General features: G+C 32.3%; 1 pseudogene; it reads left to right on the forward strand.

Annotated features, from left to right (window-relative positions):
• The first annotated feature begins 634 nt into the window (after window positions 1-634).
• Window positions 635-12,037, forward strand: part of LOC134716915 (SWI/SNF-related matrix-associated actin-dependent regulator of chromatin subfamily A member 5-like) — a 45,444-nt pseudogene continuing 34,041 nt past the window's right edge.

Genomic DNA, 12,037 nt, shown 5'->3' on the forward strand with positions numbered 1-12,037 from the left:
CTTAAAATGGGAGAAAGATTGGCCCATGTAATTCCACCCGGACAAATATAAGATATAAGAGTCTCAATAAGAAAGAAAAAACCAATACATTTCTTTTACAACATACGTATATGGTCATATCTTAGAACAAGTTCAATCAGCAAAATATTTAGACATTACAATTTCTTCAGACCTCAAATGGAACAAACATTCCCACAATCAGCAGCAATCAAAGCAAATCAAGCCAATCCGGTATATCATTCACGAGACGAAATCTAAAAAATAACTCAAAATCAGTAATCAAAACCATAGCAAGACCAAACTAAGAATAATGCGGCACAGTTTGGGATCCACACACCTCAAAAAAATATATACAGATTGGATCAAGTGCCAAAGTAGAGCTGCCCTTTGAAAAAAAACGTTGGGCTGGACTCCCTGGATCCGCCATTGATACATGCCCAACGTCAGTAACCGTAAACTATGTGCACTTTTTAATATTTTATTTCAGCAAAAAAAGGTAAAAATAAATAAATTTCATACGACCCCCTCTTTTCAAAAATTCTGGAACCACCTATGTACATGCATGAACTGGACAGTTATCCTCAAAACATTGATGTTATTCGTAACTAAAAAAAATCCTGGCAATTTCGGTGGTTGTCCACACTTAGAGAGTAATATAGGTTAACATTACAGACATGTGTAATTTTCCCGCCAAATTTAGCAGAAGAGGGTGTGCAGCAGCTGAAACTGAACCAGTGAACATGCCCATTAATTCGCATTAGCCACACAAGTTATAATGTCACAGGTCAAACTAACAGATAAATCTTCTATAAACCAACACACACAAATGATTTGCGCCCCTTGATTAACAGGTTTTTTTTGGGGGAAAAGGGGGGATCAGAAAGCTGTGACTGAGTGTGACCCTTAAAAAAAACGAGAATCCGATCAGTTTACATTTTATATTTATAGTTATTTAAAGTCCCTAATAGATAATATGGTGACCCGGGGCAGTATTTAAACAGATAGGGAAAAGTACACCCCCTCACAAGAAATTTTAATTTTTACGGGAAATATGGATATGAAAGTTTATTTTGAGAATAATGTGAGGATGCTTTCAATTATAAAACACACCATCTGATAAATAGTGAAAATAAAAGTAATTTTTGATTTTGTAAAAATGGATAATTACCATGTGAATCGCTGTTTACATTTACTCGGAATAAATTGTTTCAAGTATATTTTATTTTGATTGGTTAATTTGTTACCTGGATACAGGACGCTCTTATAGATTCTTTGTTTCTGGATTCATGGTACAATTGAAATTTTTCGTTGAAATTATTTTAAGACATTTTATTTTTACGGGGAAATATGGCTATGAAAGTTTATTTGGAGAATAATGTGAGGATGCTTTCAATTATAAAACACACCATCTGGTAAATAGTGAAAATAAAAATAAGTTTGAACAAAATTAAAATTTCCATTTTCCTCCTTAAATAGCAAATTATGATTGTAGGATTGAAGGGCCACCATTCCATGGCAATGGACATTATTAAATACCAAATTAATTTATTTCAATGAAAAACTGTCCTCAATCATGTAAAATGTCTTGCATTGTATACATGTATTGAAGATTGATTGATTTAAATCAAGATTCATTATTTTACAGGGAACATATAGAAAGAAGAGATTTGAATTCCTTCTTAAACAGAGTGAGGTTTTTTCCCACTTTATAGAAACAGGAATTGAAACTGGAAAAAGCAAACTGCCATCATGTCCATTGAAGATATCAAAGGTCATCGCTAAAAATGAAAATCAATCGAAAAAACATAGAAAAGAAAGGTTTTTATATTTTTAATTCTGTTAGATTTAATTTTTAATTAAGGTGTTTGAAGCTTAGTTCATTTCAAGGATTTTTTTTAAAATTTGTTCATCAGTTTTGGTGCTGTGTACAAATTAAAATGATTTTATCATATTTTGATATTCAACAACTCAAGTCCTTGATATGATGTTTATAGTAAAACTTAAAGGAAATAAATTGTGCAGCTGTTGATTCTACCATTGTAGCCTTGAAATATCTTAAAGGGAAACTTTGCAAAAAAATCAAAAATTGATATTATGTCCATTCTGTATAAAAATGCTCAAATTTATAGATATTAAAGTTTTATTCAGCTAAATAAGAGATCACCATCGATTTTAAATTTTGAGTATCAGTTCTCTGCTCTCCGCCATCTTGTCACCTTCTCCGATGAAAAATCCTGATATGTCTATAAACCACAAAGGAACAAAACTACAGTAAACGATGTAGTCGTAATTGCGTGTCGATATCTTGTCAATCGTACGGTTGTTTTATCTGACTGACTAACTTGATACGGAAAATGGTCTTATATTTTTAAATAACCATATAGTCTGTTATTTTTAAACTGATAATATTGTAATTAGTTAAAATGTCAAAGTTCAAATCATAAATAAGTGTTCCGTGGAAATTGTTTTCGAAAATCTAATTCGTTCATAATTCTTTCAAGTAATAAACTTTATTTAAATAAATTCGGATCTTCCCTCATCTGATCACCAGCATGGCTAAAGGTATTACTCCCAAAGGTATTGGATGGGGTGTGAGGTGACACGTCCAGGTATTCAATCGATTTCCTGTCCGGCGGGCTTGCAAGTTCATGCATCGTTTCACTTCTGTAGGTATTGATCAGTGTACACGACCGTTACTTATAACTTTCCATTTTGAACTATCAGGTGCATGTATAATATACATTTTTGTCTTGCGTGTCCAAAAGTGATATAATATACTAGTCATTACTGAACTCATACACTTGTTTATAAATAACATTTCTGGTGTAAAGAATATTATTTATAAAAAAAAAAATTGAAGGAATACAAATCTATTTACATATTTTTCCAAGGGTTAATTTGGGAAAATGTAATAAAAACTCGTTGTCAATAGTTTAGGACAGATTGGAACATACCAGAATTATTGATTTAAAAAAATGTGCGCACTTGTCGACGATTCGTGTATACAAACGCCTGGGTAGAAAGTTACGGAACTATAGTCAGTAGCGCAATTTAAAATATGTATACATGTATACATTGAACATAAGAAAGAAACATACATTTTGTGTAAATTGTGGTAAAAGTTTTGTAAATAGACTAGTCCACGTATGCCAACAGTATGTAATCAACGAATTCGATAGACTATTGTATACCAAAAGAAGAAGAAGAAAAAAAAGAAACAATTTGATTTAAATACAGGTCAATTTATAACTTGCTTTGGTTCATCGAAGTTAAGAACATAGTAAACTCACAGATTTATATATCAATTAGATTGTTCTCGAATAAAGGACGAAATTCGTCATCATCACAATTGTTCCAACATGCATGTAAAATATATGCAACTGGACGTACACTAATAATCCCCAAGGGAAGTGAATATTTTCTAGGAAAACTATTAAGAATCAATTTCGGGATTCATTTTCTTTCTTGATATTCAATGACAGCAATTTAAAGAATAAACTGCTTGTCGGATATTTGTCCGCTTTAGGGGTATTCTTGCAAGTTGAACAGACTTATAATAACATTCAAAAATAGGGAAAGATAACATTAAATTCGTTGTCTTTTAATTTTAAACATCGTTGGTCAAATAGTTATTTAAGTATATATATATGTTGGGAGACGACAATTATTATAGTAGTCTCAGATTTTAATAAGGACGTTCCCGATTATGAATAAATTTGGTTGACGTTTTTCACACTTGAAAAGAATATCTCTTCGTAATTTTGTGTTTCATATATTAATTAATACATGGCTTTCAAAAGTCTAAATGTAAGTTTTCGCCTAATAAAGACAAATAAAAATGATTTAGTAAAGCTATTTCTAATTTCTAATTCCCCCTTTTTTATGAGACATAAATCAAGGACAAGACTTGTATATCATTTCATTCTGACGTATGAATTAAGTTTCCCGTCTTTAACCGAAAATTGTGTATTTCTTAGTAAATTAACTTATTTGAATTCAAATAAATAATAGCATTGAATATAATTAAATAATTCCATGGCGACCCATTTTTATTTGTCACCAACTTGAATATGTATTTTTAATGTGTGTGTTAAATGCTCCCACTGATCCGAATAGACAGTCACACCTGGTAAGGTGTGCCCTAGAGGCGTGGTTAAATACCGAAGTGCAAATAACAATTTACCTTTCAACAAGCCATCTACGAGTATTGCCACAGAATCGTGAATACACAAATCGTATAAACCTAGTCATAGCAGAGATAGTAAAAGGTCAATAATAGTACACCAACATATTGTCTTTACAGATTATTGTACTTTAATTTGTTCACCTTATCAGTCCGAAAATGCATTTATTAAAAATAAATTTATAACTTTTTGTGTTGTCTACAAAAATAATTATGAATATATACGTTTAACATAGATAATTTATCTCACGAATGAGTACAATTGAACGTCCGTGCGTTTTATCTTCTTATTATCGGATGGTTATTAGATAAAGCATATAAGTCATCAGCGCGCTTACGATTACGTTAAAATATGATTAAAAACCAAGACTTTAATGATTGTATTTTAAATCCCGGCATGCAAAAGTCAGGAGAAAACGTCACGACCTACAGGAAGTAGTTGATATTTTTTCATTAATTATTGAATTTCTCCTTTATAACTGCACATATAGCGATAAAACTTTGTGAATATATATATTATGTCATAATGAACATATTTAAACCATAAGTAAAAAATAGTGAATTTTCCCTTTAATACATAGATATAGGAAGATGTGGTGTGAGTGCCAATGAGACAACTCTCCATCCAAATAACAATTTAAAAAAGTAAACTTGCCTTGGCTCACATCAAACAACAAGCTATAAAGGGCCCCAAAATGACTAGTGTAAAACCATTCAAACGGGAAAACCAACGGTCTAATCTATATAATTTTTTTTTAAATGTTCATGTGTATTTTTAGAAACCGCCATTGTGGTGCTGAAAAAGAAGAAGACAAAGAACTGCTTAATGTACCAGAATGTGACACACCAATTAGATTTGAAAAAACTCCATCATGTAAGTTGTAAATCGACTTTAATATTGAACAGAATACAAGTGAAAAGTTCACATTACAAATTTAAATGTCTATAACTAGCAAGTATATATAAAAAAGAAGATGTGGTATGATTGCCAATGAGACAACTCTCCACTAGAGACCAAAATGACTCAGAAATTAACAACTATAGGTCACCATATGGCCTTCAACAAAGAACAAAGCCCACACCGCAATAGTCAGCTACATAAAAAACTAAAATGACAATGCAGTGTTCCAGCTAGGATTTCAAAAGGGCAGGGTGCCAATCCTGAAAAAGGGCATTTAACGCGCGATATGCTAATATGAAAAGGGCATATTTTAATAAAAGATATTAATCAAACATTGTGTTTATTTGTTGAATCTCAGGTTATACAAGAACAACATCATTAGCCCATATAGAACTCTATCTTTCTACTTTTTAGGCTGAAAAACTTGTCAAGCAGTTTTTTTATCATTGCTTGGCACAGTTGAAATTTATATGCAGTATGTTTTGAAAGGTGACCTGTTTCATTCTGTTTCTATGGTCTGCCACATTTTACAAGTTTCACCTTTCTATCTCTGCTGTGCTTAATGGCAATACAGTCAGCACAAAACAGCTGTGCTCAGTAAATGCACAATTTTAGGATATATAGCAACAGTGAAAAATTGTATCAAAAATAAAGAATACAGAAAAAGATGACCAAGGCACCCTTCCAACACTACTACTAAGACCAGCTTTAACTTTTCCCATAACTCAAAATAAATACCTAAACATATATATTCTTAAGCAAAAAGTATGTAGACATATTTTAGAATATGTAAATAGGTTACTCAATGCTAGGAAAAAAATCAGATTGAGTGATCTTTCTTTATTCGGGTGTGCTCCTTCTTTGGAGGATTATAAACAGTAAGTAAATATGATGTAAATAGGATCACAATATGGCGGCCGATTTTGTTATTTTCGTATCAAAAATCAAGGCAGTCAATGACAAATACGTCTGAATTTTCTATTTATTTCACGGAAAACAGGTAAAACAATGTCTTCAACGAGTTTATTATGGTTTTGAACTTTCTGTCATTATGTTTCCTCCATGAAACTACGGTAAACATCGCAAATTGTGCCCAAGTTGTTGAATGCACATTTCTTCAAAGATAATTGCCGACTGACTGATTCTATTTGAATGAATGAATGTTGATGATCATTAATGACCCATCCGATAAACGGATTACCTATAACAACAGATTATGACACCAGTTGTAACCGTTGATTAGCTTGGGGTCGTAAACAAAGTCATAAACTTTTCCCCAGGTAAAATTTAGTAATTAGCGTACCATATCAATACGAACAAATAAATATACAATCGATCTTCAAAAAAGGCAGGGCGCCCTGGAAACTGTAAAAAGGGCACAGGGCGCCACTCGGGAAAGGGCGGGCGCCGCGCCCTCTGAAAACGGCTTAGCTGGAACACTGCAATGTAAAACAATTCAAACAACAAAACTAACGGCCTTATTTATGTACAAAAAATGAACAAAAAACAAATATATGTAACACATAAACAAATAGCAATGTCTGTTAATTTTGCAACCAGACATGATAAAAACCTGATATTTTCAAAATTGTACAAAAATTAAATATCACAGCCTATAAAAGTTGAGATGAACACCATTATCATTTTACTTTTTTTTTTAAATTTTTTAGCCGAAATTTTTGTACCCACGAGCTACCTTAAGGTATGAAATATGCAAATTGTCCTTAAAAGAACAATGTACATAGTAGAAATGCAAATGACATTAGATATTTTGATAGGTTTTAAAAGGAAACTTGTTTACTAGTTATTTTAACATAATTTTCTAGTTATAGAGGGTGGTGAAATGAGAGATTACCAGCTTAGAGGATTGAACTGGATGATATCCTTGAATAGAAATGATATAAACGGCATATTGGCTGATGAAATGGTACAAAATTATCTTTAATGGGAATGATAATTGGAGAAATTGTATATATATATATATATGTTATTAGGGAATTGTTGGTTCCCATGTGCTTTAGCAAAACCTGAATTAAAAGATAACAAGTCATTAAACTTTAAATTGTTCATATTTTGTAAATATTAATTTAATAAAGGCTAAACTCTGAAGAACATTGACAACCTTTATAAGTATTACTGTACCTCCAAATCAAGAAAAAGATGTTTTCCCCTTCATTGAATAATAAAATAATAAGTAGCTAGGGGTCAGCTGGATTTTGTTATAAGTCCAACCAATATTGCAACCTGAATCCTAAAATATACAAAAATATTCTGTACATGATCAAGATATAAGTATGCGGTCTAAATAGTAATCGCTTTTGAAAGCACAAAAATTCTTGTTCTTTTATTCTGATAAAATAAGCAATTTAATATTAAGTTTTGTTCTACTGTGATATTTTTTGCAGCAAAATTACAAATATCCAATTTTAAAGTGAATGTCTACATGATCTGTTATGAGAAGATTATCTATTTTATTTCAGGGACTAGGAAAGACACTGCAGACAATATCTTTACTTGGATACATGAAGCACTATATGATTATTTCTGAACCCCATCTGGTCATCTGTCCAAAGTCAACTATGGACACATGGAAAGCAGAATTCAAAAGATGGTGTCCATCATTGAAAATCTTTTGTCTGACAGGTTACAGAGAGGAAAGGGTACATTTATTTAAAATCTTTTCTTTTTAGCTCACCTGGCCCAAAGGGCCAAGTGAGCTTTTCTCATCACTTGGCGTCCGGCGTCCGTCGTCGTCGTCGTCGTCCGTCGTCCGTCGTCGTCCGTCGTCGTTAACTTTTACAAAAATCTTCTCCTCTGAAACTACTGGGCCAAATTTAACCAAACTTGACCAAAATCATCATTGGGGTATCTAGTTTAAAAAATGTGTGGCGTGACCCGGTCAACCAACCAAGATGGCCGCCACGGCTAAAAATAGAACATAGGGGTAAAATGCAGTTTTTGGCTTATAACTCAAAAACCAAAGCATTTAGAGCAAATCTGACATGGGGTAAAAATGTTTATCAGGTCAAGATCTATCTGCCCTGAAATTTTCAGATGAATCGGTCAATCGGTTGTTGGGTTGCTGCCCCTGAATTGGTAATTTTGAAGAAATTTTGCCGTTTTTGGTTATTATCTTGAATATTATTATAGTTAGAGATAAACTGTAAACAGCAATAATGTTCAGCAAAGTAAGATCTACAAATAAGTCAACATGACCAAAATGGTCAGTTGACCCGTTTAGGAGTTATTGCCCTTTATAGTCAATTTTTAACCATTTTTCGTTAATTAAAGTAATCTTTTACAAAAATCTTCTCCTCTGAAACTGCTTGGCCAAATTAATCCAAACTTGGCCACAATCATCTTTGGGGTATCTAGTTTAAAAAATGTGTGGCGTGACCTGGTCAACCAACCAAGATGGCCGCCACGGCTAAAAATAGAACGAAGGGGTAAAATGCAGTTTTTGGCTTATAACTCAAAAACCAAAGCATTTTGAGGAAATCTGACATGGGATAAAAATGTTTATCAGGTCAAGAACTATCTGCCCTGAAATTTTCAGATGAATCGGTCAATCGGTTGTTGGGTTGCTGCCCCTGAATTGGTAATTTTGAGGAAATTTTGCTGTTTTTGGTTATTATCTTGAATATTATTATAGATAGAGATAAATTGTAAACAGCAATAATGTTCAGCAAAGTAAGATCTACAAATAAGTCAACATGACCAAAATGGTCAGTTGACCCCTTTAGGAGTTATTGCCCTTTATAGTCAATCTTTAACCATTTTTCATAAATCTAAGTAATCTTTTACAAAATCTCCACTGAAACTACTAGGCCACAATCATCTTTGGGGTATCTAGTTTGAAAAATGTGTCCGATGACCTGGCCATTCAACCAAGATGGCCGCCACGGCTAAAAATAGAACATAGGGGTAAAATGCAGTTTTTTGCTTATAACTATGAAACCAAAGCATCTAGAGCAAATCTGACAAGAAGTTAAATTGTTAATCAAGTCAATATCTATCTGCCCTGAATTTTTCAGATGAATTGGACAACTGGTTGTTGGGTTGCTGCCCTCCAATTGGTAATTTTTAAAGAAATTTTGCCGTTTTTGGTTATCTTGAATACTATTATAGATAGCGATAAACTGTAAACAGCAATAATGTTCAGCAAAGTAAGATCTACAAATAAGTCAACATGACCTAAATGGTCAATTGACCCCTTAAGGAGTTATTGCCCTTTATAGTCAATTTTTAACAATTTTATTAATTTGGTAAATTTATGTAAATTTTTACCAAATATAGTTCTCTGTTACTAATGGGCAAAGTTCATGATAGATATAATTGTAAGAAGCAAAATCGTTCAGTAAAGTAAGAACTTCAAACACATCACCATCACCAAAATACAATTTTGTCATGAATCCATTTGTGTCCTTTGTTTAATATGCACATAGACCAAGGTGAGCGACACAGGCTCTTTAGAGCCTCTAGTTTCTTTTGCTGCTTCATGTGGTTGTGGGGGCATTGCAACATGCAAAATAGCCTTCAGACTGACTGCAACAACTGTCAATATCGAAAAGCAAATACTGGTATCTTAGTTGTTTTTGAATATTTTACTTGTTACAGTCATTTTTTTAAAGGTTAGCTACCATTTGACAAAAGTCCATTAAAATCAGAAGCAGGTCATGGTGTCCTATTGATGAGTATCTATAAATTTTCTTCAGATTTATATGTATAGCTTATAAATAAGAAGTGTGCCATGTTTTATATTTTAATGGACAAAGTTAGACTGATAAGACATGAGGCATATTTTGATGGAACAAATTGCCATTTATAACATCTGTAATTTGGCAAAAATATTGAATATTTGTATTTAATGTGCTGTCCAGTGTTTATGGGTGCCATCCATTATGCAAGCAAAAGAACAATTAAGATATATATGGGTGTTTGATAGGTCACCTGTTAGTTGGTATAAGGCAACATTTCTGCTTTGAGTAACTCCTCCCCCTTTTCAAAACTGATTTGAGAAATGTTGAATTTTGAATTAGGAATCAGTATTTGTGTTCTGTCTGTTGAAGCTCATACAACAGTTTTTGCATAAAATAAAAAATGATTTCATTCGACACTCGGCTTGAATTTTACAGAAAGAAATGATAAAGAAAGTTATGAAGAAGACAGAATGGGATATCTGTCTGACATCATATGAGCTTTGTATCCTTGAGAAATCAGAATTGAAGAAGATTAAGTGGAAATATCTCATTATTGATGAAGCTCACCGGATAAAGAATGAAAATTCCAAGGTATATTGTGGTCAGAATGGTTAAAATTCCAAGGTATATTGTGGTCAGAATGGTTAAAATTCCAAGGTATATTGTGGTCAGAATGGTTAAAATTCCAAGGTATATTGTAGTCAGAATGGTTAAAATTCCAAGGTATATTGTGGTCAGAATGGTTAGAAAATATCAATATTTAATTATGAATAAGGCTGTTTTTATCAAGAATGAAAAATCAAAGACAACTTATTTTTGAAAATATATTGGAACGTCTTGGAACTTATAGTCTACCTCTGAATTAGAATTACGAATATGAAGTTATACAAAGATACAAATTTTATATGGCTGAATATTTCCCAAAAACATACAAATATAAAAAAAGAAGATGTGGTATGATTGCCAATGAGACAACCATCCACAAAAGACCAAAATGACATAAACATTTACAACTATAAAGTCACCGCATAGTCAGCTTTAAAAGGCCCTGATAAGACAATGTAAAACAATTCAAACGAGAAAACTAACGGCCTTATTTATGTAAAAAAAATGAATGAAAAACAAATATGTAACACATAAACAAACGACAACCACTGAATTACAGGCTCCTGACTTGGGACAGGCACATACATAAATACATACATACATAATGTGGCGGGGTTAAACATGTTAGAGGGATCCCAAAATTCTTATTGCTTGAAAAGAAAGAAAAATTCCTGGAAAACTAAAAGATTTCATGGAGACAAATAAAATTGAATTGAAATCAACATTCAAAAGTTTTATGAAAGACCAGTTAGTAGTTATCGTTTAAATAAGGAACCGTTTTTTTCGAGCCTTTAACTTTTATTGAAAAAGCGAGATATATCGATCCTACATTCCATCGGTGGAGGAGTTCACAAATATTCACTCTGTTGTTAAAGTTTTTAATAGTTTACTAAATTTTTTAAACTATCCTAGATTTCTACCAAACTTGGACAGAAGCTTGGTTTACAATCCCTAGTATCTAGAAGGAAATTTTGTAAACATATATTTTCCTTTTTTATCTTTATATCTTAATTATGTGAGTATTTCTCCTAGTTAACATTGCATACAATCTGCAGTTAAAAGTTCCTAAAAAAAATATTAGCTTCATAAAGTAGGTGAAACACTGGGTTCTGTGGAACCCTTACTTTAAACTTGTGTGACTATCAGGCTGGAGCAATTGCTGTTTAAAGAAATTTCCAGTGTTTGAATACATAATTGCTAAGTGTTTTAATTAGTTCTATTACATTAACAACTTTGCAAAAATGTAACAGTGAGACATACTGCTGGATATAAACAGCCTTGTATATTTTCAGCTTTCAGAGATTGTTCAAAGCATCACATCAACCAACAGATTGTTGCTGACTGGAACTCCTCTACAGAATAACTTACATGAGTTATGGGCATTGCTGAATTTTCTATTGCCTGACGTTTTTCATTCAGCTGGGGTATTTATTGTTAATATTCCTTTGCATGATGTTGTAGAATAGTTCCCCTTGATTTGTGACAAATTAATAAAAGGTTTCCCTGATGATGATAATTTCAGGTTATATTTAAATTCAATATTCTGACACACCTTTTTAACAGTACTTTTAGATATACTTTAAGTACTTTAGATATACTGTGGTTTCAATATGATTTGAGTGATACCAATTTTAACTGAATTAGTGG

This window comes from Mytilus trossulus, chromosome 4 (genome assembly GCF_036588685.1).
Source record: "Mytilus trossulus isolate FHL-02 chromosome 4, PNRI_Mtr1.1.1.hap1, whole genome shotgun sequence".
Taxonomy (NCBI): domain Eukaryota; kingdom Metazoa; phylum Mollusca; class Bivalvia; order Mytilida; family Mytilidae; genus Mytilus; species Mytilus trossulus.